This window comes from Rhinatrema bivittatum, chromosome 4 (assembly GCF_901001135.1).
Source record: "Rhinatrema bivittatum chromosome 4, aRhiBiv1.1, whole genome shotgun sequence".
Taxonomy (NCBI): domain Eukaryota; kingdom Metazoa; phylum Chordata; class Amphibia; order Gymnophiona; family Rhinatrematidae; genus Rhinatrema; species Rhinatrema bivittatum.
Window position 1 is genome coordinate 355,468,035 of NC_042618.1, and position 27,891 is coordinate 355,495,925.

General features: G+C 48.0%; 1 protein-coding gene across 2 annotated transcripts in view; it reads left to right on the plus strand.

Annotated features, from left to right (window-relative positions):
- The window catches only part of SUZ12 (SUZ12 polycomb repressive complex 2 subunit), a 309,933-nt gene that overhangs the window by 268,816 nt on the left and 13,226 nt on the right, over positions 1 to 27,891 (plus strand). The gene's annotated exons all lie outside the window — the stretch shown is intronic.

The following is a 27,891-nucleotide window of genomic DNA, read 5'->3' on the forward strand; positions in this document are numbered from 1 at the left end:
TTTCACGGTTCCGTTCCGCCTCTATTTTTTCAAAAAAAATTTTGTCCTGAGTCATAAAGCCGTCGACGGCTGTCCGGCTTCAAAATGACTACAGGCTTCAAAAATTGCCCAAAATGCACAAGGAACATGTCTATCACAGACCCTCACCAGGACTGTGTCCTCTGCCTTGGTGAAGGGCATGATGTGAAGACTTGTCCCTTATGTGCTACGATGACCTCGAAGGGTCGACGTCTGCGACTGGACAAAATGGAGCAGTTGTTCAAAATACAACTGGTTTCTGCTCCATCCACTTCAACACAATCGTCTCCGGCTGGGTCGATTAGGAAAGTCGTCTTGAAAAAACGACAATCAGGTGAGTCGGGAGACGCTCCATTTTCCTCCCCCTCGCCATCGTCCAGGGCGTCAACATCGGGCAGTGAGAGCCCGCGAAAAAGACAAGCATCGCCATCGGCATCGTAGGCCGCATACGGCATCCGATACCCGGTGAGCCATCGACGGAAGACGGCACACCGGTTAAGAAACCCCGGCTCCAGGGTAAGGCTTCCGAGCCATCGACAAGGCGATCCTCGCCGATTCCGGCGGAAGGAACCTTGCCTCCTCAGGGCTCTGAGGACGTACTGATGTCGCCACCACCGCCTCCCCCCATGGGTGCTCTGTTTACATCATCCATGCGGGCGGAACTTGACGTTTACATACGCCAAGCGGTCAGGGATGCCTTTGTCAAAGCGATGCCACGACCTGCTACACCGGTTCTGCCATCGACACCGGTCATGAGAAGATCGCCGATTCCATCACCAGTACCCTCGATGCAGATGCCGAGGTAATCGCCGCAATTATCGATGACGTCGGTTCCAACACCGGTGCCGTCCATGCCACAACCAGCGATGATGCCACAGATTCCATCGGTTCCAATGCGGCCACCGACCCCAATGGCACCATCGGTGCCAATTCAAGATTCATCCATATTTCAACCTTTGATGGACAAATTGGATTCCCTTATCCAGGTCTTCTCCTCTTCACCACAAGATCTCTGTTCTGATCAACATCAGGAACCATTACCAGGTCCGTCAGGTGTCATACCACCCATCAGACCGCATACACCAGTCTCTGAGATCCCATTTAAGCCTCCTAGGCCAACAGGGCATCCTCTGGACACCGCTAGTGACTCAGAATTTTCATCTGAAGAGGATATCCTCTCTCAGCCCTCACCACCAGAGGACAGGAGAAAATCACCACCGGAGGATCTTTCATTTTCTAATTTTATAAAGGAAATGTCTGAAACAATCCCTTTCTCCCTCCTCTCAGAGATAGCAGACAAAAAACCTTGGAGGTACTTCAATTCGTAGATCCTCCTAAGGAAATACTTGCCATTCCAGTTCACAAGGTCTTACAGGAATTAATGTACAGGATGTGGGAGTACCCTGGTTCTGTGGCGGCAGTCAATAAACGTGCTGATGCCACTTATCTGGTTCAGCCCATCCCAGGGTTTCAAAAAACTCAATTACCACATCAATCAGTAGTGGTCGAGTCGGCCCAGAAGAAGGCCAAGAGGTTAAAACATGCCTCCACACCTCCTGGGAAAGATAGCCGGTTCCTGGTCAATCTAGGAAGAAAAATCTTCCAAGCTGCGATGCTGGTATCCAGAATAAATTCTTACCAGCTATTTATGAATCAGTACCAGCGAGACCTGTGGAAACAGGTTGAAACACTGTCACACCAATTACCTGACTAACTTCAGGACGGATTGCTAAGACTCGTGCACAAAGGCCTAGAAGCGGGCAAACACGAGGTAAGGGCCACATATGATTCATTTGAGACAGCCTCCCGGTTATCAGCGTCAGGAATCACAGCTAGGAGATGGGCCTGGTTAAAATCATCGGAACTGAGACCAGAGGTACAAGAACGCTTGGCAGACCTGCCTTGCCTAGGGGAAAACCTCTTTGGTGATAAAGTCAAAGAGGCAGTGGCAACCATCAAGGACCACACTGAAACCCTTAAACAGCTATCTCAGCTGCCACAAGAGTTACACCAACCTTCTAGGAGGCCTCCAAGAAGGGAACCAAGGAAACCATATTATCGCCCTAGGCGATATTATCCTCCGGCAACCAGACCCAGACAACAACGGCCTACTCAACGGTCACAACCTCGCCAGAGACCTGCTAGGCCTCAGCAGCCTCCGCCTGTGGCGTCCACTTCTGGATTTTGAAATCCAGCCAGAGAGCAGGAGCCATTCCCAAAATCCTTATCCACAATTACCTGTAGGAGGTCGAATATCTCATTACCATCAAACTTGGACCTCCATCACGACAGACCAATGGGTACTCTCAATTACAATTCAAGGGTACCGCTTGGATTTCCTCACTGTACCAAACGAAAATCCTCCTATTCCATCTTGGACAGTGTCTCATCACTCCACAATTCTACAAGCAGAATTATCCACCCTTCTGACTGCCAGGGCCATAGAAAGAGTTCCCAGGCCTCAGTGGGGCAGAGGATTCTACTCCCGATATTTCCTCATTCCAAAGAAAACCGGGGGCCTACGTCCTATCCTGGATCTCAGAAATCTCAACAAATTTCTAAAGAAAGAAAAATTCAGGATGGTATCATTAGGCACCATGCTACCTCTTCTTCAAAAAGGAGATTGGCTCTGCTCTCTGGATCTTCAAGACGCTTACGCTCACATTCCCATCTTTCCTCCTCATCGACAGTACCTGCGATTTCTGGTGGAAGGTCAACACTTCCAATACCGAGTACTACCATTCGGCCTAGCCTCAGCACCTCGAGTATTCACAAAGTGTCTTGCAGTAGCGGTGGCACATCTTCACAAACAGAGTGCATGTGTTTCCTTACTTAGACGACTGGCTCATCAGGAGTCAAACACAAAGCGGAGCTCTCACTTCTCTCCAGCTCACAATAAAGTTGCTTCACTCCTTGGGGTTTCTCATCAGCTACGAGAAATCCCATCTCATACCATCTCACCAGTTACAGTTCATAGGTGCAGATCTCAACACCATCACAGCGAAAGCGTTTCTTCCAAAAGACCGTGCTCAAGCGCTCGTTGTCCTAGCGCGCTCTATTCGCAATCAGTATCGAGTTACAGCTCATCAGTGCCTCACCCTACTCGGACACATGGCCTCAACGGTTCATGTCACTCCCATGGCCAGGCTCACCATGCGACTAACGCAATGGACACTCAAATCTCAATGGATTCAAGCCATTCAACCATTGTCCACTCCCATTCATATCACACAAGATCTCAGATCTTCTCTTCTCTGGTGGACATCCACAATCAACTTGCTAAAAGGCCTACCTTTCCAGCAGCCAGTTCCACAAGTGACTTTAACTACAGATGCGTCCACCTTAGGGTGGGGAGCGCACATTGCTCACCTAAAGACACAGGGCAAGTGGACAAAGCAAGAAGCCTCATTTCAAATAAACTTTCTGGAACTTCGAGCTATACACTATGCTCTACATGCGTTCAAGGACTGCCTTTCACACAAGACTGTTCTGATCCAAACGGACAACACAGTAGCCATGTGGTACATCAACAAGCAAGGAGGTACGGGGTCAGTACCTCCTTTGTCAGGAAGCAGCTCAAATTTGGGACTGGGCCCTAGCACACTCAATTCTGCTACGGGCCACCTACCTAGCAGGCATCCACAACACAGTAGCGGATCGCCTCAGCCGTCACTTCCAACCACACGAGTGGTCTCTGGACCCATCGCTAGCAACCAAGATATTTCAGCGTTGGGGTCAACCAACAATAGATCTTTTTGCATCCCACCTGAACTACAAAGTGAACAATTACTGCTCTCTCTCCTCTGGCAGTCCAACAGCCTACCAAGGGACGCCTTTGCTCGCCATTGGAATTCAGGCCTGTTATACGCGAATCCTCCGATACCACTCATAACCAAAACACTAGTGAAGTTACAACAGGACAAGGGGACAATGATACTCATAGCCCCATATTGGCCTCGACAAGTATGGTTCCCCACACTGCTAGATCTCTGTCAGGGATCCAATTCGCCTGGGAGTAGCTCCCAATCTGATAACTCAGGAACAGGGCCAGTTGCGCCATCCCAACCTTCAATCCCTGTCCCTGACAGCATGGATGTTGAAAGCTTGATCTTACAACCACTCAACCTTCCAACTACTATATCTCAAGTACTTAAAGCTTCACGTAAACCTTCCACTAGAAAGAATTATTCCTACAAATGGAAACGGTTTACTCTGTGGTGCACTAACAAAGATTTAGATCCTTTCACTTGCCCCACTACCGGATTACCTTTACCATCTCTCAGACTCTGGTCTTAGGACGTCATCTGTAAGAGTACACTTAAGTGCAATCTCAGCTTACCATAATAAACTGGGAGATGCACCCATTTCTACACAGCCTCTCGTGAGTAGATTCATGAGAGGCCTAACTCACATTAAACCTCCAGTTCATTCCCCAAGCATACAATGGGACCTGAACGTAGTATTAACTAGACTTATGCGTTCTCCATTTGAACCCATAAATACCTGTGCCCTTAAATACCTTACTTGGAAAACGGTATTTCTCATAGCCATTACATCAGCTAGAAGGGTCAGTGAATTGCAAGCACTAGTCACATACGAACCTTTTACAAAGTTCCTACATGACAGGGTAGTCCTCCGTACACATCCAAAATTCCTTCCTAAGGTTGTCACGGAATTTCACTTGAACCAATCAATAGTTTTACCAATATTCTTTCCTAGGCCTCATTCTCATCAGGGTGAAAGAGCCTTACACACTTTGGACTGTAAACGTGCGTTATCCTTCTATTTAAACCGCACAACAGCCCAAAGGAAATCCAGTCAGCTGTTTGTATCCTATGACCCAAACAAACCAGGTAAAGCAGTGGGTAAGCATACTCTGTCAAACTGGCTAGCAGATTGCATACAATTTTGTTATGAAAAAGCAGGCCTTACTCTTCAAGGGCGAGTAAAGGCACACTCAGTCAGAGCAATGTCAACCTCAGTAGCACATCTTCGCTCTGTACCTATTCTGGACATTTGTAAAGCAGCAACATGGAGTTCTCTTCACACCTTTGCAGCTCACTACTGTTTAGACAAACAAGGAAGACAAGATTCAGCATATGGACAATCCGTCTTAAAGAACTTGTTTCCAGTATAATCCCAACTCCTTCTACATCCATCCTGCGGTGATCTTCGGCTGATTCATTTCATCAACAATACTTCACTGTTGCTTCACTACAAAATGACTCAGCCTCTAGCTTGCTAATCACCCATATGTGAGGACTAGCATCCTGCTTGTCCTGGGATAAAGCAAAATTGCTTACCTTGTAATAGGTGTTATCCCAGGACAGCAGGATGTAGTCCTCACGAAACCCACCCGCCACCCCTCGGAGTTGGGTCCGATACGTTTTATTATTTTATTTTTGGCTAACGCTATTGCTACAAACCAAGACTAAAGGGAGACCCCTGTGGCAGGGAATATCATAGCATGCTGGGCATGCTCAGTAGGCACTCTAGTGCCAGTCAAAAGTTTCATAGAAACTTTTACAGAAGTTTTCCGTACATAGGGCTCCATTACTGATGTCACCCATATGTGAGGACTACATCCTGCTGTCCTGGGATAACACCTATTACAAGGTAAGCAATTTTGCTTTATCTTCATTTTCACAGCTTTCCTTCAGATTCATAGTCTGACCAATGGTAGTGGGATTGGGAGGACTTTTATCCAGAAAAGTTGACCTTTTTTAATGATTCACAGGTAGAGGGCAATTGTAAGACAATTGTTAGGGCAATCTCATCTGAGTAAACTTGGAGCTTCCACAGCATTTATGCAAGTAGCATTTCTCACAGGACAAGCAGGATGGTTGTCCTCACAAATGGGTGACATCGAGGATGGAGCCCACCACGGAAAACTGTCAAAGTTTAAACAGAACTTTGACTGGCCCCTACTGGGCATGCCCAGCAAGGCACTGACCCTGCAGCCAGCAGGGGTCTCCCTTCAGTCTTCTTTTTTCCGCGCAGCAGTTGCCACGCGGTGAAAGGAGCTCTCTTACCACGTTCCTGACAGGAATTCGGTTTTTTCTTTCCGAAGAAAATTTGCCCCTCAGGGGTCTCCCTTCGACAAATTTTTGTCACCTTCGCGGAATCCGGTAAGTTTTTTGCCGTTTTTCATCGACTGCCGTCGATTTTGGCCCTCAAGGCCTGTTGGCACTTACCGATCCCGCGGCTAAATTTGGCCCTAGGCCATGGCGACGGGGTTCCGTCGTTGTCCGGATTGCACCCGGACTATGTCAATCATAGACCCCCATAGGGTCTGTGTTTTGTGTTTGGGTAGTGAGCATGATGTCCTGACTTGCACTAAATGTGCCCTAATGACACCTAAGGGTCGTAAAGCCAGGATGGAGAAGATGGGGCTCCTCTTCCATGCACCCACCCCAACACCATCGATAGCATCGACGTCATCGGAACCGGCACCGTCGAAGTTGCACCATCACCGTCAACCCTCCGGTGACCGTCCACCACCGATGACTTCTCGGCCGTCGACTCCTGTCCCCTCCCCGGATGGGCGAGGAGATCGGAAGGACAAACATCGCCATCGGCGGCACAAGTCTCGGCCCGTCGAGGATCCACAGCCATCGACCTCTGCACAGGCCGAGCCACCGACAAAAAAGCCTCGGTCAGACCTGGCACCGTCCACGTCTCGTTCGCAGGCATCGAGGAAACCCTCACCCTCTCCGGGTGTGGGAGCCGTGATCCCACCGGTTACGGTGGTCCCTCCGGCTCTGCCTCAGCCTCCCTCTCCCGTCGAGCTGGGTATCGTTACCCCTGGTCTCCGGGCAGAACTGGACCGGCTGGTCCAGGAGGCCATCGAGAAAGCGATGCAAAGGTTCCAGCCTCCATCGGCACCGTCTCCGGCATCGATTCCGGCACCGCCTCCGGCACCGACCCCAGAGCCGACTCCGCCACCGAGGAGGGAACCGACCACCGAGCCTTTGCTGGACGCCCTAGCACCGCTACTACGCCGCATGGACGCACTTATGACGGCACTTCCATCGGTGATTCCAGTAGCACCGACTACACCATCGTCTCCGACAGGATTCTCATCGGCAGGAGAAACACCGTTTCTGATTCCCCCCGTCCGGGGTAGTCCCATCGGTGCCTCCGCATACCTCTCCACCGATATATCCCTCGGCTCCATCTATTCCAAGACCGGCACAGATTCCATCGGCAGTCCCGAAGCCCTCGATGCCGTTCCCAGTTCCACTTGCAGCACAGATTCCATCGATGCCTTTGGATCCTCAACCAGGTCCTTCAGGGCTGCAAGCCCCACATGATCCTTATGATACCTGGGGTGATGATACATCTTCTGATACAGATTTGCCTTCACCACCATCTCCTACAGAGAGTAGAAAACGATCTCCTCCTGAGGATCTCTCCTTTATTAATTTTGTAAAGGAGATGTCAGAAATTGTACCTTTTCAGCTGCAATCTGAGACCGATGACAGGCATCAAATGATGGAACTGCTCCAATTTCTGGATGCTCCAAAAATCATCGCTTCCATCCCCATTCACCAGGTGTTTCTGGATCTTTTAAAGAAAAACTGGGAATCTCCTTCATCTGTCTCATCAGTTAATAAGGAAGCTGACTCCACATACCTCGTCCAGTCAGCACCAGGATTTCAGAAGCCTCAACTGGATCATCGCTCTGTTGTAGTTGAGTCCGCGCAAAAGAAGGCCAAGCGCCTAAAACCACACTCTTCCACTCCCCCTGTCAAGGACAATAAATTCCTTGATAGTGTGGAACGGAAAGTGTATCATGGGGCTATGTTGATATCTCGCATAGCTTCATATCAACTTTACATGACTCAATACAACAGAGCCATCCTTAAACAGATGCAGGACTACGCTGACACGTTACCAGACCAATACCAGCCACAGCTTCAAGCCCTTCTTCACAAAGGATTTGAGGCTGGGAAGCACGAGATCAGAACGGCCTACGATATCTTCGATGCTTCCACAAAAGTCTCAGCTACTGCCATCTCAGCCAGACGTTGGGCTTGGTTAAAGTCATCCAACCTTCGCCCAGAGGTCCAGGATCGTCTAGCCGATTTACCCTGCTTAGGGGACAATCTGTTTGGAGAACAGATTCAACAAATTGTGGCAGAATTAAAGGATCACCACGAGACGTTGAAGCAACTTTCGTCTGTTCCATCTGAGGTATCCTCCAAACCACCACCTAAGAAGGACTCTAAAAAGTCTTTCTTTCGGCCACGTCGTTACTATCCTCCGTCGGCTAGGCCTCGTCCGGCTCGATCCTCCAGCAGACCTCAGCCACGTCAGCCTAGGAAACAAAGACCTGCTGTAGCCCCACCTCCTGGGCCTGCGGCGGGCCTTTGACTTCCCGGTACGGAGCACATGCCACATCCCGCTTCCCGACATCCCTGTGGGGGGTCGTCTGTACCACTTTTTACAGCGTTGGATACAGATTACCTCAGATCAGTGGGTGCTGGCCATTATCGCACAGGGTTACCACATCAACTTCATAACTCTTCCGGCAGACTCCCCGCCTCTTCAAGCATGGAGTCTATCCAGCCATTTGATTCAATTACAACAGGAAGTGTCCCTTCTTTTGCAATCAAATGCTATAGAACCCGTCCCTCCCTCTCAACGGGGAAAGGGATTCTACTCCCGGTACTTTCTAATCCCAAAGAAATCAGGGGGGCTACATCCCATTTTGGACCTTCGGGCCCTCAACAAGTACCTTCAAAAAGAGAAGTTCAAGATGGTAACCCTGGGCGCGCTACTCCCTCTGCTGCAAAAGGGGGATTGGTTGTGCGCTCTCGACCTAAAGGATGCTTATACCCACATTGCGATAACACAATCCCATCGCAAGTATCTGCGGTTCCTGGTAGGCCGTGACCATTATCAATACCGAGTACTACCTTTCGGTCTGGCATCTGCTCCACGAGTCTTCACCAAATGCCTCGTAGTGGTAGCAGCATTCCTCAGGAAGGAAGGTGTCCACGTCTACCCCTATCTGGACGATTGGCTAGTCAGGGCCTCCACCCCTCAGATTGCTCAATCCTCCCTAAAATTGACAATTCAAACACTCCTTTCCTTAGGGTTTCTTGTCAATTACGAGAAATCTTGCTTAGTCCCATCTCAAACCTTATCTTTCATTGGGGCAGACTTGGACACCTTACAGGCAAAGGCCTACCTTCCGCTTCAACGGGTCCAAACTCTCATGTCCCTAGCTCGCCAGCTCCAGTCTCAAGACACTGCCACGGCTCGCCAATTCCTCATTCTCCTAGGACACATGGCATCCTCGGTTCAAGTCACTCCCATGACCCGACTAGCCATGAGAGTAACACAATGGACTCTGCGACACCAATGGATTCAAGCTTCTCAGCGTCTGTCCTCCATAGTCACAGTTACACAAGCGCTTCGCCTGTCTTTAACCTGGTGGACGACTCAAGTCAATCTCCTTCAGGGCTTACCTTTTCTCCTACCAGATCCACAAGTAATCCTAACCACCGACGCTTCCCACATCGGTTGGGGGGCCCATGTGGACGATTTCCAAACCCAAGGGTTTTGGTCGCCAAAGGAAGCCGAACACCAGATAAATTTTTTGGAACTTCGAGCAATCCGCTACGCGCTCAGAACGTTCAAAGATCATCTATCGAATCAGATAATCTTAATCCAGACAGACAACCAAGTGGCCATGTGGTACATAAACAAGCAGGGAGGCACAGGCTCCTTCCTTCTGTGTCAAGAAGCTGCGCAGATTTGGGCAGAAGCCCTCTCCCACTCCGTGTACCTCAGGGCCACTTACCTGCCGGGAGTAGACAATGTATTGGCAGACCAGCTGAGCCGTGTCTTCCAACCGCACGAGTGGTCACTCGATCCTCTCGTAGCGACCGCTCTCTTTCACAAGTGGGGTTCTCCCCGCATGGACCTCTTTGCGTCCCCTCACAACCACAAAGTGGACGATTACTGCTCTCTCATTCGAAGCCAGCACTCTCGGCCGAGGGATGCCTTCTCCCTCAAGTGGACGACAGGTCTGCTCTATGCATTCCCTCCACTTCCTCTTCTGTCGAGGACTCTCGTGAAGCTTTGCCAGGACGGAGGAACCATGATCCTGATAGCACCCCACTGGCCACGCCAGGTATGGTTTCCCATACTCCAGGATCTCTCCATCCGCAGGCACATCCCTCTGGGAACGGATCCACATCTGCTCACTCAGAACAACGGATGCCTCCTCCATCCCAACCTCCAAGCCTTGTCCCTGACGGCATGGATGTTGAAAGGTTAGTCCTTCAGCCTTTTAACCTTTCGGATTCGGTTTCTCGTGTCCTGATAGCTTCACGAAAGCCCTCCACCAGAAGATCATATTCGTATAAATGGAAAAGGTACACATCATGGTGCACTTCTCAGTCCCTTGATCCCCTTTCCTGTCCAATCTCTAAGTTCTTGGACTATTGGACTAGAGACCTAGGACTATTGGACTAGAGACCTTGGACTATTGGACTAGAGACCTAGGAGTAATAATAGACAACCGGCTAAACTTCAAGGCACACATCTACAAAACAACCAAAGATTGCTTCTATAAACTCCAGGTCCTGAAAAGGATAAGACCTCTTTTCCACGCTCAAGACTTCAGAACGATCATCCAAGCAGTCATTTTTTCGAAACTAGACTATTGCAATTCCCTATTGCTAGGTCTACCTTCATCCTACTCCAAACCTCTACAGATGGTTCAAAATCCAGCAGCCCGAATCTTGACAGGCGCAAGGAAAAGAGACCACATATTCCCCGTCCTGAAAGAGCTTCACTGGTTACCCGTATACTTCCGCATCATGTATAAAGCCATAACTATCACCTACAAAACTATACATCAACTCACCACCCTCGATCTCCAATTCCCTCTCCAAGCACATAACTCTACCAGACCTACCAGAGATGCTCACAGAGGCTCCCTCCAAGTTCCCCCAGCAAAAACGACCAGACACGTTACCATAAGAGATCGCGCCACCTCCACAGCTGGCCCTCTTCTGTGGAATTCCATTCCTACAGACCTCAGACAGGAGCCCTGCCTCCCAACTTTTAGGAAAAAACTTAAGACTTGGTTATTCAAGCAAGCTTTTCCGGACACAACCCATTGACACAATTCAATGACTCCTAAAACACCATGCCTCTTGTATATAACATTTATTTTGTATACTATACTTAAATTGTATATTGTTTAACTATTTCTATTCTCTCCTATTTCTTCCTCTCCAAGTTCGGCTACCCTTGTTAAATGTAACTGTACCTTCGGTCACCACAGTTCTAGTTTTTATGTATATAATGCACCCCTGTTTTATGTAAACCAGCAAGATATGTTTTCATGATTGCCGGTATATAAAAATTCTAAATAAATAAATAAATAAAATAAATTTATGGCATCTATCGGAATCGGGTCTTAAAACCTCTTCCATTAGGATGCATGTCAGTGCGGTAGCCGCTTTCCATAAAGGTATAGAGGGTGTTCCTATTTCAGTACAACCCCTGGTAACCCGCTTTCTTAAAGGCTTGCTCCATCTGAAGCCACCCTTACGTCCTCCGGCCCCATCTTGGGACCTTAATCTGGTTCTTGGTCGTCTAATGAAACCACCTTTCGAACCTCTGCACTCCTGTGAATTAAAGTATCTCACATGGAAAGTGTTATTCCTTTTGGCTATCACTTCAGCTCGCAGGGTTAGTGAGTTACAGGCCCTAGTTACCTATCCGCCTTACACTAAGCTCCTGCAAGACCGGGCGGTACTCCGCACTCACCCTAAATTTTTACCTAAAGTAGTTTCTGCGTTTCATATTAATCAATCCATCATACTACCTATCTTTTTCCCCAGGCCCCACTCCAACTCCGGGGAACAGACTCTGCATACCCTTGACTGTAAACGAGCTCTAGCTTTTTATCTAGACCGTACAGTTACTCACAGGAAGAGCACTCAATTGTTTGTCTCTTTCCATCCTAACAAGTTAGGACAATCTGTGGGTAAGCAGGCTCTTTCCTCCTGGTTGGCGGACTGCATTTCTTTTTGCTATCAGCAAGCTGGCATTCCTTTTCAAGACCGTGTAAAAGCACACTCTGTGAGGGCCATGGCGACTTCGGTGGCACACCTTCGATCGGTGCCGCTTCCTGACATCTGTAAAGCTGCAACCTGGAGTTCCCTCCATACCTTTGCAGCCCACTATTGTTTGGACAAAGCTGGAAGACAGGACTCCATCTTCGGCCAATCTGTCTTGCGTAACCTTTTTCCAACATGATGTACCAACACCCTTCTACCTTCCCGGTAGGGTGCGGATGCCCTTACCAAATTCCACCCCAGTTGTTGTGCCTGTTGCACGTCGTTGGGTGCATTTGGTGCAAGTCGGGACATCCTCAGCTCGGTACTCACCCATTTGTGAGGACAACCATCCTGCTTGTCCTGTGAGAAAGCAAATGTTGCTTACCTGATGTAACAGGTGTTCTCACAGGACAGCAGGATGTTAGTCCTCACGAAACCCGCCCGCCACCCCGCGGTGTTGGGTTTGTTTTGCCTGTAGCTTTGAAAATCAGACTGAAGGGAGACCCCTGCTGGCTGCAGGGTCAGTGCCTTGCTGGGCATGCCCAGTAGGGGCCAGTCAAAGTTCTGTTTAAACTTTGATAGAAGTTTTCCGTGGTGGGCTCCATCCTCGATGTCACCCATTTGTGAGGACTAACATCCTGCTGTCCTGTGAGAACACCTGTTACATCAGGTAAGCAACATTTGCTTTTTCAGTGTTTAATTTTATTAAATAAATGCAGAAAAATAATGAAATGTGACTTTAGAAATTTAGTTTCAGCATACTGGTTTGCAGTAAACATACTGTCGAACAGTGTGTCATTTGTAATCCACATAAAACTGACTTTTTAGGGGTTGAGTACTTTTGCAAGCCACTGTATAATATGACTTCTTTCCAGAATGTCTGTATTCAAGAAGCCTACAGTGAGTGGTTTCAAAATTGTAGTAGAAAAATGTCTATTATGGGTGGACATATCTGTTACTGCAACAGGGCCTCTTATGTTCCCTGGGTATGCAGTTGAGCAAGAGCTTCTCTAAGAGATATCCCCTGTCAGTGGAACAGGTTGTTTTTGGGGGGTCAAACAAGCCAAACCCAAAAAAATAAAATGCTCTGTGGAACTGGATATGCACATTTGGTGCCAAAAAAACATCAATCTGTTCCACTGATGCAGCCGATGCACCTTCCTCTGGCACAGTCTAAACACAAAAGTATTGGCACAGTCAATGCACAAAGTCCCGGTGCAGAAGTCCTCAATTAACTGAGCCCTGGAGCACATAGTGCATCAAGCTTCGATGCCAGCAATACTGCAAGTGTTGGAATAGATGCTTTATTGTTGATGCACCAAGCCAAAGAGCTGCCGACTCAAAAGTGGATTATCAGGAGCAGGAGGTGACGTAATACCTTCACCAATCACCAGAATGTCATCATTGAAATTGTGGGAGCAAAGCCTTTGTTTAGAGACACCAGATCCTATTTTTACTTCGTCCCCTTAATTTCAAACCGGCTTCCAGTGCAGATCTTAGAAAGTAGAGAGGAGGTGCAAAGGGATTCTGTTCTGGTATCAGGTAATGTTCACTTCCAATGCATGGCAAAGAGCATGTCAAGTGGCAGAACTGGTGAAAACTTTCTTTACTTCTCTGGCTTCTAAGGATAAGGAAGATACCAGATTTACTCCTGCGACAAGCCTCATGGTGGATCTGCTGGAGTGGACACTCCAGCAGATCCACCATGAGGTTGTTCTAATCCCAGATGCTTGCTTACAGTGGAGTCCAGCTAATCTGAAGAGATTCACCAGGAGTACATCCATCCGAGGCAACCAAGATCCCTCCCTCAGGTGCCAGATTCATCATTGGGGTCCTGGATTAGTGTTCACTCCCCCTTTAGATTTGATTTTTCACAGGGATACCTTCCGATCCCTTATCTAAGCCTCTGGAACACTTGTCTCTGCCAGAGGTCCTCTTACTCCAGATTTCTGGACAAGATGGGTACAGCACTTGGGTCAGGGTTTGACTGCCCTTAAAGGGTGAAACTCCCACACCAGGACAGGAGTGGCTGGCAGGTTGGAGCAAGTATGGGACAGGAAGGGAGTGTTCACCTGTACTGGCCACCTCTTAGGTTGAGCCTTTGTGTTCTGGTAGCCGGCAAGAATTGGATGATCCAAGGGCAAGACACTAAAGGGCACCCACAAAAGCAGGGCAATTGTGTTCATTAAAAATATTTATATTCTGCAATATCAGAAAATACTGTACTAAGCAGATGACATAGAAATAAAATACTTAAAGCAAATAAAACAAAGTATTATAACTTTAGGGTCAGCACAAAACAAGGTGCCCACAAGAGATAAACAATAACAAAACAGAACAGGGAGATAGGACCAAGAAACCACAGAAAACCAGAAAGCCACAAACAGTAACAAGCATTAACAAGAAGCAAGAAGGCCTCGAGAGAGAGACCAAATACCAGACTGGAACTCGAAGGGCCAGAACTAGGAGCAAGGCTGGAAAAGACAAGTCAGCTAATCTGGATTAAAAAAAAAGATGCTCATATGTATCGCTATGTTTCGAATGTATTCTGAAGACTATACTGTATTACATTACTCCACCCTGTTCATGTTAGGGTTTTTTACATTTTACAATAAAAACAAAATTGAGCTAAACAAAAAAATGAAGCAAGGAGATTCCACAGATATATAGGGAGGAGCAGTATGTGAGGAGAGCTTTTATGGGAGTAGCAGTATTGTCATTGGCAACATGGCTGCCAGCAGGACCTCCAAGCCATAGGAGCTTGGAGGACTGAGGCAGCATGTAATAGAGCCAACTGAGGGCCCCTGCTGGCAGGAGGACCACACTGCAACTAGGATTCTTGAAGCTTGGTGTCAATGTACTTAAGGACAAGGATTCTCGTGCAAGTGTCTTTGGCCTTCTCTGAATTCTAGCGAATATAACTGAGCTAGCAGCCATTCCAATCATGATATTCTACAAGTGTTAAAACAAGAATGTGGGAGAACCCATTTCCTGTGCTCCAGTAACAAGAAACTAGAGTAAAGAAATATCTCGGATTTATGGAGTAGTACAGATACCACAATCGGTAGTAGTGGAGTCTGCTCTTAAAAGAGCCAAGAAAACAGGAATATTTTCTAGTATTTTACCAGGAAAAGATCCCAGATTACCAGACAATGTTGGTAATAAAGTATTCCAATGCTCAGTACACGGATTTCTTTTGAATTCTACATAGTTCAATACTTATGATTGCATTCAAAAGGTGAAGCCTTTCCTTCTGTCAGGTGATGCCTGCTCATCATAACCCAAACTGTTCACTAGACTCAGAGTGCATACATCATTTTATTCCATCAGTTTTCAAAGCGTTTGACAAGCAGGATGGTAGTCACTCTTGTCCCAGGACAAGCAGGATGGTAGTCTTCACAGATGGGTGACATCAGATGAAGCCCTGTCATGGAACACTTTTGTCATCGCACGTCGACTTCGCCGACGTCCGGTAAATCTGTTTTGTGTTTTTGCGGTCGGTTCCCAGCTGTTTACCTCTGTGACCAACGGTCACCAACTGCATGCCGCCTCTTTTTGACATGGCGACTGGTTTTCGTAAATGCTCGGAATGTCCGGACTATGTCCATAACGGACCCACACAACGTCTGCGTCCTGTGTCTCGGACGTCATAGGAAGGCCTGTCGATGTACAAGCTGTGCTCAGATGACCCCCAAAGGCCGGCGCGCCCACCTGGAGAAGATGGAGCACTTGTTTGGGTCCAAGCAATCCGTTCTATCGACTCCGGTGCCAGGTGCATTGAGTCGTGGGGATCACTGATTCAGGACCTTCTCCATCGAAGTCCCGCCAAGAAGACTGAGGAGTGGGAGACTGCCCCTCAGCAGCATCAAAGACATCTGCATTGTTGTCCTCGGCACCGGATAAGGACCGGGCTAGTAACGTGGGAAGCATTGACACTGGCACAGACGGTCATCACCGTCCAGTGCCGGCACTGAGACCAGAGGGGTCTCAGCCGAGCCCCCTCCGAAGAGGCCTTAGGAGAGGAGGCCCCATCCTCCTCTGGATCCAGGAGCCCAGGGCGTTCCACACCAAGCCTCTGCGGACCCCCGAGGACGCTCTGGTGATGCCCAGCCTGTCTCCTTCTCCATGGTCAGCCTTGTCTGCACTCTCGTTTCAAGAGGAGCTGGACCACGTGGTCCAGCAGGCCGTGCTCAATGCCCTTCGAGGCCTTCAGCCGACGCCAGCTCCCTCCGTGTTGGCACCTCTCTTGAAAAAGCTGGATGTCTTGCTCAGTACCTTGCTGACGCAACCCATACCGGCGGGCCCCTCTGTGTCCAGCCAATTACAGATGCCTCCTCCAGTCTTTATCTCGATTCTGGGCTCCTCTGAGGAGGAAGATGTGGTTCCTTGCCCATCTCTGAGGTCAGAGCCGCCGTTGCTGGAGCCTGTCCCTGGGCCATCGGGCCTCCTGGTGCCTTGGCATCCCTCACAGGTCCCAGTGCCTTCAATGCCGGTGCCACCTCACCGTCCATCTGTGCCTGTGTCCCTAGGTTTTCGCCTCTCTACTTGACCCAGGCGCTTCAACTGTGAGGAAGAGGGCCCCCTATGACCCATTGGGGGGGGGCCCTCTTCTGAACATTCCTCAGAGGAACTTCGTTCAGAGCCTCCCCCCCCCCCCCAACCCCCCGGAAGAGAGTTGGCGCTCACCTCCAGAGGATTTCTCCTTTGCTAGTTTCATCAGGGAGATGGCAGAAACCATTCCCTTCCAACTGTCAACAGAGGAAGACATCCGCCACAAAATGTTGGAGGTTCTACAGTTTGTTGATGCTCCTAAGGAGGTGATTAGCGGTCCTGGGATACGAGGTTCTTCTCGACCTCCTTTACCGTCTGTGGGAACATCCAGGTACTGTGCCTCCAGTCGACAAGAAGATGGATGCCACCTACCTAGTGCAACAGGCCCTGGGTTTTCAAAAGAGCCTGCTCATCCTATCCCAAACTGTTCTCTAGACTTAGTGCATATGTCATTTTATTGTCAGTTTTCTAAGCATTTGACATGATTGCTCACTCTTCATCGACCTCATTTGGATCATGTCAGATTATGTCCATAAATTAGTGGACGTCCCCTGCCTGAGAGACCACCTTTTCGGAGATAAGCTCGGGAAAACAGTTGCTCAAATCAAAGAGCAGCATGTAGCAGTCCAGTCCCTCTCAACCACCTCAGAGCAACAGTCTTCTTCACACCAGCCGTATTGCACTTTTAAAAGGCCATACTTCTAGAGAATCTCCTTCTGGCAAGTTCAGAGGTACCAGATCCTAGCAAGAATGCTGTCACCCTGCCCCTGGGCCAAGTTTTTGACCATCCTCCAAACCCAACAATCATCCTTCCTGGGGGGGGGGCAGCTCTACCTGGAAGAATGGTGCAAAGATTGTGGAGACTGGATACCAATTACATTTCCCTCGACTTCTCATTCTTCCTCATTGCTCTGGATCAGTCTCACTCATTGCATCTCCGTCTGGAGGTGGAGTTACTTCTCAGTCAATTCCACCCATCAGGATGGCCAGGGACTCTACTCTTGTTACTTCCTTAAACCCCAAAAAACCTGGAGTATTGAAATCCATCCTGGATTTAAATAGCCTGAACAAAAATCTACTCCGGGAGAAATTCAAAATGAATTACCTTTACACAATTCTCCCTTCATTCAAAAGGGGACATGGATGTGTGCCCTGTATTTAAAGGATGCTTAATGCTCATATCCCCATCCCTCCCTCCCACTGGCTTTATCTATGCTTTATGGTGGACTGCTCTCATTACCAGTGCAGAGTGCTCTCCTTTAAAGTGTCAGCAGCACTGAGGATCTTCACCAAATGTCTAGTTGTACACCCCCTTTATCAATGTTTCCAGGTTTTCCCTTATCTAGATGACTGGCCTAGTGACAAATTATTGGGAAGCTGTTCACGCCTCCTTGTAGAAGTAGATTAAACTCCCACTGTCATTAGGCTTCCTGAGGAGCTTCAAAAAATCAATTGTAGCTCCTATTCAGAGAATAAAATTCATAGGAGTATGGATAGATTCCCTTCAAGAAAAAGGCTTCCTCCTGTCAGATTGGGCAAACACACTAAGAACCTTTGTATATCGACTGCCGAATTCAGATAAGACAGCCAGGAACATTCTAATTGTTTTAGGACACATGCCAGCATTCATGTAGTTCTTCTGACCCACCTTCACATGCAACTCCTACAGTGGTGCGTCTGCCAGTGGCACCAATTAACTTGGTGGATGTCTCATAGAAACATGATGGCAGAAAAAGACCTTATGGTCCATCCAGTCTGCCCATCCATCCAATTAATTTATAATTATAATTCTTATCACTTCCTTAGAGATGCTTTGTATTTATCCTATGCTTTCTTGAAATCAAATAATGTTTTCAATACATGAAACAGGAGCGTTGCTGGTGATTACAACCTTTCATCCTCCAAGAAGGGGCACCATTTCATTTGCTTCCTCACAAGTGGCATTGGTGACAGATGCCTCCACAAAAGGATGGGGTGTCCATATATGTCCCTTCCAAATTCAAGAGACTTGGTCTTTAATATTTAGTTATTTGATTTATACTGTAAACCAGGGTGAAGGCTAACTGCCAAACCTCTGTATATAAAAGCACCGAAATAAATAAATAAATAAATAAATATTCTGTTTAAGGCAGTTCAAAGATCAACCTTCTGGAACAGTGAGCAGTCAAAATACTTTGACAACTTTCACGCTTCTCCTCCTGGGGAAGAGCGTTCTCATTCAAACCAGCAACCAGGTAGCCATATTCTGCGTGAACAAACAAGGTGGCATAGGGTCATGGACCAGTAAAATTATGGGAATAGGCATGCAAGCAATCCACTTTCCAGGAATTTCAAACATGTTAGCAGATTGCCTTAGATTATTTTGCCCACACAAATGGTCCTGGCAACAATCAACTGCTGACACTGTTCAGTCTACAGAGACTTCCAGCTGTTGACCTCTTCATCAGAGGAAAAGTGGAAAGATCTTGCTCCATTCTTCCCAGTAAATTCGCTCTGCTCAAGACACTTTTCTGCTCAGCTGGAGTGCAGAACGTGTATGCTTTTCCATAGATTCCATTGATCCCCAGGACAGTGCAAAAAGTACTCAAGGACCAGGCCCGAATGATTCTTATTGCTCTAGCATGAACCAGACAAATTTTGTTTGTGTACCTGTTACAGGTGCCCAGCACTCCTGTGATCCATCTTGGGGCAGCTCTATCTTTACTACCTTGATAAGGATACTATATCATCTGAACCTTCCCTCCCCCAACCTGACGACATGGATGTTGATTGCTCGCTGATCATCTATTTTTTTCTTACCCAGATAGGCTCAGGATATAGTAGTATCTGCCAGTAAGCCTTCTACTAAAAAAGCTTACAGAGTGGAAACTGCTCACCTTTGTGTCAGTAGACTTCCTTGGACTCATTTGCATGCGAACCGAAAGACCTACTCAAGTACTTACTCTCTCTGACTTCATCATTGAGTTCATCTCTGTGTCATAGGGGCCTACACCATTCAGATTGAAGGTAGGCCAAACCCCTGAAAGTCTTGTGGTATATTAAACGTTCAGTAGTCAAACCTCCTGTTCCATGGGACCTGAATGTGGTTCTGGCACAACTATTGAAGCCCCAATTTGAACCATTGAAGTCTGTCTCTCAAATGGAAAGTATTCCTAGTCATAATCAAGTCAGCCAGAAGTCAGTGACCAACAGGCTTTAGTTCATTATTCTCCTTATATGCAATTCTCCTACAATTGGGTGCATGAGGAGCACCAACCTAAGTTTCTACCAAAGGTGGTATCTGCTTTTCATATTAATCAAGACATTCTATTTCGTATATTCTTTCTGATACTACATGCACATGAAGATAAAGCCCTTCATTCCTTAGACTGTAAAAGAGCCTTGGCTTACTACAGGAAAACACCTCAGCCATATCGTCAGGCTTTACAGTTATTTGTCTCTTATGATCCTAACTGTCTGGGTATAGCAGTTGCCAAACATTGTCCAATTGGCTAGCAGACTGTATTGCACATATGTCGTAGCAGGCTCTTTCAAGGCTTATGAGGTGAAAGCCAATGGCCACATCAATGGCTCATCTGAGTACCTATTGAAAACATCTGCAAGGCTTCGGCCAGGACATCATTATACATTTTTACATCCCATCACTGACTAGACAGTTTATCAAAAAGTGACGGTAAATTTGGACAAGAAGCCTGTTCACTCAGTAGTCCACTCTCTCTCTTATTCAGTAAACACCCTGCTGCAGCCCTCGGCTTGTGACTTCCCAAATGCCATGTCTAATTCAGCCCTGCTAGTCGACGAAGAAAGCAAATTTGTAAATGGTGTTCTCCATAGACAGGATGAATTGGCTATGTTAAATGCCTGCCTCCCTGGAAAGTCAATTACTGACTGAGGGGGCTCACAAGGTAACACTTGTGGGAATTCTTGCACATGCTCAGAGCAACAGCTTTGAGCTTGAGAGATGGGTCTGTTCGGTCCTGTTGAATGATGTTAACCACATGTTATAGCTAATTCATCCTGTTGTCTATGGAGAACACCATTCTATAGTAAGCAAACTTGCTCTATCTTGATCATAATTTTCTGATCTTTATTTTGTTTTAAGGTAAATTTTTCATTTGAGTTTTATTTTATTTATAAAAATGTAATTGCCTTCCAATTTTTACAATAAAATTGCCAGAGATGTACATGTATTAAAAATGCTTACATTCTGTGACTCTTCTAGTGTAGTTATTCTCAGCTAATGTGTTAGTTTTTAAAAAGTGTGTATGCACATTTAGAATTTTTGATAAGTGATGAGGACAACTGAATGGCATTCTGAGTCTTACATATAAAGAGAACAAATGAAAAGAATTGCCTGCAGTTAGAGGAGCTGAATAGTCTTGTCAGCATTTCCAGTAGTGGTCTCTGTTTAGTTGCATAAATATGACACAGGGCCAGTATCTTGGAAGGATTTTTCCTATTTTTGTCTGTGGGTGAATATGCATAGTGCGTCTAGTCCAGTTAGAAAAAATTCATATACATTTTGTTCACATGAACAGGTGCTCCCAAACGTATGGCAACAATTGACAATATAAAATGACTAAATGACTCCAGAAGTTGACTGTCCAAATGTGGAATTAGAATAGAAAAAGACCCTCTGGGAGTCTTAGGGTCTTCATTATCAGACCGGTTCTGCAAAGAGTAATGCTGTGGAACAGAAAGCAGAGCTAATCATTTTGTTTTTGCAAGTGTCTAAAGTCTTATGATCTGATTAAGAAATGGGTTGTTATAACTGAAATCAAGAATTCTTTTAAGCCCGCACCAGGAGTATCAGATCATAAATGAAACTGCTATTGTTCCCCATTTTGTAGGAGATAAACATGTTTTCCAGTTAAAAGAATTAAAAAAAAAAAATCACATGTTCCATCTAAAATGGAGAACAAAAGGACATCTTGTCCTTGGATCTAAAATGGTGGATAAGACTTAAGATGGAGGAAAGGAGCGAATTATAGCTTACATCATACCAGTTACTAATCAGTATATCTTTGAATGAAGGAATAAGCTTCATACATGATTTATTTAGATTTTTTTTATATTCTGCTTTTCGGCACTTCAAAGTGTATATCAAAGCAGATTACATTCATGATTGGCTCTGAGATGTCATGAGAATATGATGAAAGGAAGGTAATAAAGAATAATGTATTGATTGGCTGTGTATATGTGTAATGAAAAATGAAATGAGCTGCCTCTGTAGGATGGGGGGAGCAAACAGAATTTTTAGATTTTACTTTGAGCTGTACGTTTTTGCAATAAACCACATATAAGAGTAAGTTTTGATTTCATGTCAGATTTTCTTGGTAAAGGCACTCTGCCACTTTGAGTTTGCTCCTTGGAGACAAAAAGGGACCTGTGATCAGGATTTTTGGAAAAGAAATATGGGACATTTTCCTGATTTCTACACAAATACTTGAAACGATTCAATCTAAAGGGAAGTTCCTGAATATACCCAGATCAGTCCAGAAAAGTGGGTTGTGTATCCCTACCAGCAGGTGGAGTCAGAGAACAATTAGAACTTTGGGCATTGCAACATAACGAGTGCCACCTGCAGTCACTCAGTATTTCTCTGACTCCAGCCGGTGGTACAGATGCACACCTGCAGTCTTTAGTTATATTTTTTTATTTAGTTTGAATTTAATTTTTTTGTTTACGGTTGCTTCCTGAGGTGTTAGGTGCCTTCGTGGGCCATCCCTCAGTAGAAGCTGGGCGTCCGGGGAATTGGATATTCCTGTCAGGGCTTCGCCTGCCACAGTTTAATGTCTGACGACCAGGGGTTCCTGGCTATTCACCACCGTCTCTGCTACAGCTGCTCCCTTGTCTCCTGCAACAGCTTTTCTCTGTCTTGGTAAAGTTTAATTTAAAAAACCCCAAAAAAAACTGTTTTCACTGTGGCTGACTGACTGTCTTCAGTGCTGAGGTAAGGAGAGGTGCAGGAGGGACCAGGTCTTTTAAGGCTGGCCGGGGAAGCTGTCAGCAGTGTTCCCCTCAGCTCCCAGGGCTCCGGGTCATTTTCTGAGGGCAAGGGTGAGTTTTTCTCCATGTGCCTCGTTTACTCGCCGCTTCCCTGCTGGGAGCCTTGCGATTTCACTATAGACAGGCTCCTTTCCCGCGGCATGGCTGTATGTGGTTTTTTTTTTTTCTCCTAAGCCGGTAAGTCTCTTAGCCCGCAGCACCTTGTGGGGTGTGTCCGTCCCCCCCCCCCCCCCCCCCCCCCCCCCCCCCCCCCGGTCCCGGTCCTGCCTGACTGAAACTTTTTCAGCGTCGCAGCTCCGAGCATTTCTTTTTTAATTCGTGCCCTTTTCTATTTCACTTCAGACTATCGGTGCGCTACCGTGGATGGGACCGAAAACAGAATCTCAGGCCTGCCACGTGTGTGGGTCATGCGGCCAGGCGTTAGATGCGGCCTCCTTATGCGCAGCATGTTCCATGGGGTTAGAGGGCTCTTCAGGGCTGCTTGCCTCCTCCCTCGGGGAGGGAATGTGTCTCGGCTTCGTGGGAAGAGGATTCTCCAACTGTTCTAGCCCCGGTGAGGGAAGACCTCACCGGGGGAACTGATATCACCCCAGCTGACTCAAGTGGGGCAGGGGGACCCGGAGGGGTTTTCCCCAGAATTTGTCCTCCTTATGCACCAGGCTTTCCTGGCAAGGAAATGCTCAGCGGTAAAGCGGTACGGACCCTCGTCAGCGCCTCTCTGATCAGGCTCACCCCACAGTGGATTCTCCCCAGGGTTCGCAAGATCCAATCCCAGTGTCTGGGGCGATGCCGGCTTCTTGGGTAGTAGGGGTGGCAGACCCGGATCCGCGACTGGATCCGGCTAATGTGGATACTGCTGATCCGGATGAGCCCGATGACCCTCCTGCGGAGAGAGATGACACCAGCGTGGTGCATTTGTTCAAGCGGGATGAGTTAAGACCCCTTATTCCCCAGGTCCTTTAAGTTCTGGGTCTTAAGTTTTCTCAAGAAGTCTGACAATGAGGGCGTCAATCCAGTCCTCGACGGCATTAGGTGTCCCACAACATCTTTTCCTCTGCCCTAAGAAGGTTTGCAAACTAGTGACCCGGGAGTGGGAGACTCCAGATTCCGGCTTGAAGGTGGGCAGAGCTATGTCGAAACTGTACCCGTTATCATCTGTTTTGGATTTACTGAAGATTCCAAAGGTGGACGCCACGGTCTCGGAAGTCACGAAAAAGACCACTATCCCGGTTGCTGGGGTGGCTGCCCTTAAGGATATGCAAGACCGCAAGCTGGAGATCCAGTTGAAGAGAGCATTCGAAGTTGCCGCGCTAAGCCTTCAGGCGGCGGTTTGCGCTAGCCTCATGCAGAGGGGCTTGTCTGTGTTGGGTCCAGGAGTCGGCTGCCAGGGCTGGTACGGGCGACGGTGGAGCTCTGCAGTCCGCCCGCCTAGAAGCAGGCATCGCTTATATTGCAGATGCTTTGTATCTGGTGAGGACCTCAGCGAGAGGTATGGTGTCCTTGGTGTCAGCACAGCGTCTCCTCTGGCTGCGAAATTGGGCGGTGGATTTGTTCTCCAAGTCCCAGCTTTATCTACCCTTTAAGGGAAAGCTCCTGTTTGGGGAGGTTCTGGATCAGCTAGTAAAGCTCCTTGCCGAATCCAAGGGCAACCGGTTGCCAGAAGATAAAAGATCTTCTAAGAAAGTCTTCCCTCCTAGAGCTAGGTTTCGGGACTCTTGCCGCTTCAGAGTGGGTAGATACTCCACACCACCTGCTTCTAAACCTGCTACGGGGCGCCAGCAGTCCTTTCGAGGGGGTCGCCAGCCCGGAAGAGATTCGGGACATCTTGGTGCAGGAAGTAATAAAAAACCCCAATGAAGCCACGAGCACCCATTCCGTCGAAGCTGTCTGAGGCAGATTAGCCAACTTTTACACGGAATGGGCAAGAATTACATCAGACTGCTGGGTCTTAGAAGTGATCAAAGATGGGTATGCACTGGAGTTCTCGCGCCTGGTCTGGGAGGTTTTTGTGGAGTCCTGAGTGGCTTCAAGTGTCAAGCGAGAGGCGGTCCGGGTGACTCTACGACTTCTCAAGCTCAAAGCTATTGTCCCAGTTCCGGAGACTCAACAGGGACGAGGTCAGTACTCCGTGTACTTTGCGGTCCCCAAGAAGGAGGGCATGTTTCGGCCCATCTTCGATCTGCAGAAGGTGAACCGTTGCCTTCGGTTTCCTCGCTTTCGTATGGAAACCCTGAGGACAGTGATGGCCGTGGTTCGAAAAGGGGAGCTTCTCGCTTCTCTGGATCTCACAGAGGCGTATTTACACATTCCAATCCGGCTGAATCACCAGAGGTTTCTGTGGTTCAAGGTCTTGGGACGATACTTCCAATTTCAAGCCCTCCCATTTGGTCTCGCAACAGCTCCTTGCATGTTCACCAAGGTGATGGTGGTGGCGGCCTTCCTTCATCAGGAGGGAATCTTGGTCCATCCATACCTGGACAACTGGCTGATTCGCGTGGTCTTGGGAGGACTGCAAGAGATCAGTGCACATGGTGATGTTCACATTGCGATCCCTAGGTTGGGTAATCCATGTGCAGAAGAGTCACTTGGAACCCACTCAGTTGATTTATCTCTGAGCAAAACTCGATACCTTGCTGGGCGGACTGAATAGGGAAGTTGCAGGAACAAATACATTCCCTTCTTCGAAGGAACAATCCCACTGTGTAGCATCATCTTCAGGTCTTGGGCTCCATGGCTTCAACTTGGACTTGGTTCCTTGGTTCCTTCGCTCATTTAAGACCTTTATAGCATGCGCTTTTGTCTCACTGGAGCCCGGTGTCAGCAATTCCATCTACCAATGCCTCTACTTCCGGAATCCAGAGCCAGTCATGGTGGCTGTCACTGGACAATCTGGAACGGGGGGTGGATTTGGACACTCCGAATTGGCTGATAATCTCCACTGGTGCCAGCCTCTCAGGTGGCGGTGTGTGTGTGCAGACAGGTCCACCCAAGGGCTCTGGTCGGCGATGGAAAGATCCTGGTCCATAAACCGGCTCGAGACCAGGGCTGTACGTCTGGCCCTGCGGGCGTTTCTTCCCTGGATCCAGGACAGAATGGTGTGAGTCTTCTCGGACAGTGCAACAATGGGTGGCGTACATCAACCGGCAAGGCGGAACTCGAAGACCCGCCATAGCACTAGAGGCATGTCTTCTGTCCATCTGGATGGAGCGCCATCTCGAGGGCATTGCCGCATCCCATGTCATGGGAGTAAAGAATGTGCAAGCCGATTATCTCAGTCTTCAGCACCTAGACCCAGGGGAATGGGAACTCTCTCTCGAGGCGTGGAATCTCATTTGCACCAGATGGAGATCTCCTCAGCTGGATCTGATGGCAACGCAGGCGAACGCATAATCAGTTCGTTTTTTCAGCCGTCGCCGAGAACAGAGCTCTGTGGGCATAGACGCTCTCTTGCGTCCTTGGCCCACGGGGATTCTACTGTATGCCTTCCCGCCCTGGCCCCTCATAGTTCGGCTTTTCCGTCGCAAACAGCGGCACCTGGGAAGGGTGATTCTGGTGGCGCTGGAGTGGCCACGTCGTCCGTGGTTTGCAGATTTGGTACACTTGGCTCTAGAGCAGGGGTGGGCAAGTCCGGTCCTCGAGGGCTGCAAACCAGTCAGGTTTTCAGGATATCCTTAATGAATATGCATGAGAGACCTGCATACACACTGCCTCTGTATGCAAATCTATTTCATGCATATTCATTAGGGGTATCCTGAAAACCCGACTGGTTTGCAGTCCTCGAGGACCGGACTTGCCCACCCCTGCTCTAGAGGGTCCACTTCAGCTGGCTCATCTAACGCACCTGCTCAGTCAGGAGCCCATATTTTTGGATCGGGAGGAATGCTTCTCTCTCGCGGCTTGGCTTTTGAGAGGCGACGTTTATGCTTGAGGGGTTATTCAGAACAAGTCATTTCCACCCTCCTACAGGCGAGACATCCAGCCTCCTCTATGGCCTATGTGAGAGTTTGGAAGCTTTTTGAGATATGGTCTCATCAGCGTTCCTGCGACCCTTTAGCGGTGCATGTTCCTCGGGTGCTTGACTTTCTGCAACAGGGCCTCGCTAAGGGCTTGGCGTTCAATTCCCTTTGTGTACAAGTTGTAGCTCTAGGTGCCTTGTGGGGAAACTTTGACGGCTGTTCGCTGGCAGCGCATCCAGATATTGCTCTGTTTCTTAAGGGGTCAAACATTTGCGCCCTCCCATCCGTTCGGTGTGTCCGGATTGAAGTTTGAATTTAGTCCTGCGAGTTATATGTGGTGTTCCTTTCGAGCCTCATCGTGGAGTTTCCCTGAAAGATCTGACTTTGAAAACTGTGTTTTTGGTGGCCATTTGCTCAGCCCCGGATCTCAGGTGCTGTCTTGTCGGGATCCTTTTCTTCGGATCTACGACTATTGGGTATCATTACATACGGTTCCGTCCTTTGTCCCTAAGGTGGTTTCAGTCTTTCACGTCATTCAAACTGTGGAGCTTCCAGGGTTCCCTAACTGGTCCCAGGAGTCTTCTCAGAACATCTTTTGGATGTGCGGCGCGCCTTATTGCGTTATCTGGAGGTTACCAATGACTTCAGACGTTCTGATCATTTGTTGGTTCTCTTTGGTGGCCCAAAGAAGGGGGATAAAGCGTCAGACAACCATATCTTGGTGGATTAAGGAAGCCATTTGCGCGGCATACATAGCCCGAGGGCGTCAGGTGCTTTTGGGTGAGCTCATTCCACTAGGGCTCAGGCCGTCTCCTGGGCAGTGTGTCAGTTACTGTCGCCTCAGGAGATCTGTAGGGCGGCAGTGTGGTAGTCTATTCACACTTTTATAAAACATTACCGATTGGACGTTAAGGCTTCTGATGAACCGTCCTTCGGGGAGAATGTGCTTCGTTGCAGGTCTTTTGGGTTCCCACTCAGTGTAGGGTGGCTTGGGTACATCCCACTTTTCTGGACTGATCTGGGTATGTTCAAGAAATGAAATGAAAATTGGTTCCACAGATCAGTCTAGAGGCCCACCCCATTCTTCAGATACCAAAAAGACCGTCTTGGTCAGAACCTGCTTAAGGTTTTTATTGTTGAAGCTCCTTTTTTGCAGATATGATTCTTGGAGCAATTTTTAGCAGTTCGGTCTGGTTTTTGCCAGCGACTAAGTGGTAGTCCGGAAATTTGGTTGGGTGCTACCCTTTGTTATTTAGTTCTGTTAGCATGGG